At 44.0% G+C, this 5,463-nt stretch overlaps 1 pseudogene; it reads right to left on the bottom strand.

Annotated features, from left to right (window-relative positions):
- Positions 1-1,558: 1,558 nt before the first annotated feature.
- On the bottom strand, positions 1,559-2,307 carry LOC118652514 (annotated as a pseudogene).
- Positions 2,308-5,463: the final 3,156 nt, after the last annotated feature.

The raw sequence follows: 5,463 nt of genomic DNA, 5'->3' as shown, positions 1-5,463 counted from the left end.
GCTGGCTGGCCCTGCACAACAGTGTCGTTGGCCAGTGGTCTGGGCCTCCCTCTGTGGGGCAATCGCAGACCACTCCCCACCCCCATCAATTGCCCTGCTGGCTGGTGTCCTGGGCCTCCCTCTGCAGGGCAATTGTGCAGCAATGGTGGGCCCCCCGACCAATTGCATTGCAACTGCATTGGATAGCCTGGCGCTAGTGAGTGTCATAGTGTGGTCATCCGGAAGGTCATCTGAACAGTCGTTCTATTGTGCAGTTGTTCGGTTGATTTGCATATTACACTTTTATTATTATAGACTAGAGGCCCGGTACACGAAATTTGTACATGAGGTGGGTGTGCCCTCAGCCCAACCTGCACCCTCTCCAATTTGGACCCCCTCAAGGGATGTCTGACTGCCCGTTTAGGCCTGACCCCACTGATATCGGGCCAAAATGGGCAATCAGACATCCCTCTCAATCCAGGACTGCTGGCTCCCAACTGCTCGCCTGCCTGCCTACCTGATGGCCCCTAAGCACTCCCCTGCCAGCCTGATCTATACCTAACTGCTCCCCTGCTGGCCCAATTGACTGTAACTGTCCTCCCCTGCAGGCCTGGTCACTACCAACTGCCCTCCCCTGCTGGCCTGGTCGCTCCTAAATGCCCTCCCCTGCCAGCCCAATTGTCCCTAAGTGCCCTACCTTGCAGGCCTGGTCACCCCTAACTGCCCTCCTCTGCCAGACTGATTGTCCCCAACTGCCCTCCCTTTCAGGCCTGGTCACCCCCAACTGCCCTCCCCTGTTGGCCATCTTGTGGTGGCTATCTTTGAACATATGGGGGTGGCCGTCTTGTGTGTTTGGAGTGATGGTCAATTTGCACTTACCTGTTTATTATATAGGATATTGCTGGATTTGATTTTCTGATATTTTACATAGAAGTTTTGTCTGTGTTCCAGAATAATTATAATTTTATTTTCTTGTAATGTCCTTGTCAGATATCAGGGTCATTCCGTGCTGATAAAATAAGTTTGGAAATGCTCTTCTTTCTATTTTCTGATAGCTTTGTAAGATGCATCCTTTCATCCTTTCTATTTGATAAAATTCACCAGACTAGTCATCTGAATGTAGAATTTTTTTTGTAAGAAAGTGTTTAATAACAGATTTAATTGCTTAGATATAGATCTAATTACATTTTCAATTTTTTTTAGTTTAAGTAAGTATGCTTTTCAAAAAATTTATATATTTCATTTAAATTGATGAATTTGTTGTTAAAATGTTGTTATTAATATTTATTATTGTCTACTAGAGGCCCAGTGCACAAAAATTTGTGCACTCGGGTGGGTCCCTCAGCCCAGCCTGTGCCCTCTCCCAGTCTGGGTCCCCTCGGGGGCCCCTTCCCCTGGTTGCTGGCAGCAGTTTTCCTCCAGCGCCTGGAACCCAGGCCTTTGCTCTTTGCCGGGAGGGGCTTAGCTCTTTGCTCGCTGTGCGGCCCCCAGGGGCGAGGCTGAGGCTGGCACGGCAGGCGAGGGACTTAGCTTTTTTCTTTTTTTGCCAAGGAGAGCATGGGGTCCGTTTATTGGGGGGTCAGTAAAAGGGGGGACTGGCTAGGGTGGGGTAGGGAAGCAGCTTGTCTGGCCCCCGAGAAACCCAACATGAGTCCAGGGCCTTGTCCACTTAGAAGCCAAAGTCTTCCTCCATCTTTATCTGCACGGGGGCCAGCTCCGGAGTCAGTGGGACTCCCGCCTGGCGCTCTTCCCGTGGCGCTGGCCGCCTCTTCCACCTGCTGGGCCCCTTGCCAGGGATCGGGTTGCTGGCTTCTGTGGGCGCTGGCGTCCTCCTGGGCGGGGACAGCTCCTCTTTCTCTGGAAGCTCGTTCTCAGCGTTGCCTGGAGTGTGGGCGTCTGTGCCCTGGCTGCCCTCATCCTCCAGTAAGATGGTGAACTGGCTGGCCCGGTAGTCGTTGCTGTAGGAGTCCAGCACCCTCTGCTCTTGCTGGATTCTCACTGTTATCCTCTGTACCTGATGGAGCCTGTTCAGGACCCGCTCGTTCACCTGCTCGATCTCCCTGCAGAGCTGACCCAGCGCCTGGTGCTTCCTCTGATTGAGTTCCCGTTGGCACTGCCGCTGGCCTCGGGCTGCCTCCTTATCTTCCTCTCTCTCCTGGAGGCTGGAGCTGCCCAGACCCCCGACAGGAACTCTACTTCGGTCTCAAGCTCGCTCTCCAGGATGTGACCACTGAACCGTGAAGGCAGTGCCAGCTCTGAGCCGGGAGGTGCTGAGAACTCCTCAAAGCCCATGGCTGCCATGGTCCCCTCTCTCTGCTCCAGCTCCATTTCTCCCTGGCTCCCAGCGCAGAACTTCCAACCTTGAAAACTTCTAGGTTAAAGTGGCTTGCAAAAGGACATGCCCCATCTGATTCCAAGGCCAGGCACCAGGGCCCCAGCTGCTAAGCCTCCTGGGAGTTGTAGTTCTCTATTTCCGATTGCCTCCCTCGCCCCACCCCCACCCCGAGTCCCGGCTGAAAGGCCCTGCTTGCTGGTTTAACGCCACCGCCAGGCACCTGAGTCTCCTCTGTCTTTATTCAGGTCCAGACACCACACCGTCTGACCACGGAGACTCTCCGCTTGGGAGGCCCAGTCCTCTCCGCAGACTCTCCGCGGGCCCCGGAGGCATGGTGGAGGCTGGCATGGCAGGCTTCCCTCTTTGCTCTTCATTCGCCATGCCAGCCTTTGCTCACTGCTTTTGTGCCTACATATGCAAATTAACTGCCATCTTTGTTGGCAGTTAATTTGAATATTGCCCTGATTAGCCAATGGGAAGTGTAGCGAAGGCATGGTCAATTACCCTTTTTGTCTTTTATTAGATAGGATAGGATTTTAATAATATCACTCACTGCATCACACACATATACACACACATGCACATGCACACTCAGCAATAATTATTCAATTATTGTGGAACTCAAGTCAAAACTTAGAAGCAACAAAGGCATCTGATACTGAACATTCCTCAAGTCTTTGAGCCATTATAATATCTGTTAATTTTTAAAGGAAAAAATGTAGTAGATAGAAAAATATACCCCCCTAAATTAGAGCAATAAGCTTAGAGTTTGTATGAGAATTGAAAATGAAGAATCCTATCTATCTATCTACCTATCTATCTATCTATACACATATATATGCATAAAAGCCTTAGCAACTGTTATGACCAGATGACCAGATGACCAGCTGGTAGCTATGATGCGTACTGACCACCAGGGGGCAAATGCTCAATGCAGGAGCTGCCCCCTGGTGGTCAGTGCACTCCCACAGTCAACCTCCTGTGGCCAGCCAATGACCAGTACTGGGCGAGATGGCCCCTATAGGCCCTGATCCACTGGCCAGGCCAAGGGACCCCACCCGTGCACGAATTTGTGCACTGGGCCTCTAGTTTTTTCATAGAAAATTTCAAATTGAAACTTCAAATTTGTTCTTATTGAAGCTATCCTTGTAAAGTAAGATTTGAATACTGTTTACTAAAGACTTATACATGAGTGGAAATATATATCCTTTCCTTAAAATAATCTATGGGAGTTCTCATAATTTAATGCCACAAGTAAGTTACCTCCAATAATTTGTTGACAAATGAAAGAAACACATGACTTCTCTAGTGATTATTTTTTGCAAAGATAACACATTGTAGGCTTTTTCCCTCTCTCTCTTCTAACTCTTAGTAATTCTTATGCCTATAATGAAAGAGAATAACATTTTAAAGGAAATTAATTATAATAATAAGCAAAGGAATGTGACCTTTTTGCCTCATCAAGAAACTAGCTCGTATCTGATATTGTAGAATTTAAAATATGTAATATTTGCTTTCTATTAAATATCTAGCACTGATTGAAGAAGACATTTAATGAGGAATTAATGATCCTATATTCCTTAATAGGGCTAAATTTGACAAATGCTTTTCAGAATAGTTTAGTTAGAATAAAACATTTCTTCTCTGTAGAAGAGGGGTCACTGAAGACAATGAAGAGCTGAAAATAGAAGTACAGACTTTATTTTAAACCACATTCCACCTCTAACTTTTTATGTGATGAAGGGCAATCAAAATAGATCTGATCAATTTTTCCAAAAATATATTCTACAGAATAAGTTATTCAACAACAATGAAAATAGTGTTTAATTATAAAATAGTTCATAAAAATCTTCTCACTGACATTTTTGATTACACAGGAGAGATAGGTCACTGTTTTCATGGAATGCATATCTTACAGGGAAAACACACTTTAGACAGATAAATCACAGTGTAGTGAGTGCTAAGGAGAAATATAGGGAACCATTATCATAATCTATATTTTGTCCTCTCCAGTCTCAGCACTACCCAATATCTGATCACTCTAATGGGCTGTTTTTCCTCTTCATTTGGCTATTCAATTTTCCATTATCAGTTTAATTGTTATATTATTTAAGACAACTTCCTCTGGTTTCTATTTTTTTTAAGGGAGACTTCCAAGTCTGGATTAGAAGCCCCATTTTGGGGGCGTTTTAGTACTTATATTTCCAATTTCAGAGCTATTCACATAGTCAATTATTATTACCTATTTGCAATTTGTAACTGCTTCCAGGTCTTAGTCCATTGTTTTCACCTCAACTATAGCCTGTCCTCACAAAATTTCTGTTTCATTGGTATAACCACTCCCATTATATAGATGAGCAAATTGAGATAGAGAAGGCTTATGTAATTTGGCAAAATCATAAAATTAGTAATTAGTATAGTCAGGAGCAAACCCAAGTAAATAAAGATTCACCATGTGAGTAACCACAAATAAGTCACCCCCAACAAATTCACTGCTGGCTACTTTGAAGAGATAGTCATCCAGCAATGAAATATTCCAGAAATAGTAACTTAGAAACTGTTATTCCTAATTTTCCATTTCTTTCAAGATGTCTAACATTTTCTAATTAATAAACCACAAAGTTTCCTTTTGCATATTCTTTTATGCCTGATTTAAGATAATTATTTTTATATTAGTTTAGAGCCAGAAGATATAAGAAAGTGCTTTGTTAAATCAAAGACTCAGGCTTCCAAGGGTCTTTTACTATCCCCAACATACATTTCATAGAACTTATAGATTTCCCTTGTGGTTTATTTTAATCAAAAGATGTAATTTTAGTACTCCATTAGGAATCACACACACATAATATTGAAACTTCAAGAGATAGAAGTTACCCTTATTATTTCTCTTTTCTAACTACTGATCATGATGGTTGAAAGGAAGTTGGCTGTAGAGGATGAATGATAAAACATACAGTATGTTGGTTTGTATTTAAAACAAGGAATACTTTCAAAAGAATATTTCTGCATAAAATATCTAGTTATACCATGAGGTGACTCATTCTTTTTTCCCCTCCCTCTATTTTTCTTTGTCAAGGTCGTGAGTAGTGCCTTTAATACCCCTCTCCAAATGGCAACGAAGTCAGACCTTATGTATAAAACAACTGATT

The sequence above is a fragment of the Myotis myotis genome, unplaced genomic scaffold, assembly GCF_014108235.1.
Source record: "Myotis myotis isolate mMyoMyo1 unplaced genomic scaffold, mMyoMyo1.p scaffold_m19_p_1, whole genome shotgun sequence".
In the NCBI taxonomy this organism is placed as follows: domain Eukaryota; kingdom Metazoa; phylum Chordata; class Mammalia; order Chiroptera; family Vespertilionidae; genus Myotis; species Myotis myotis.
Note: the sequence above shows the minus strand (reverse complement) of the source record. Positions and strands in the feature narration are given on the sequence as shown.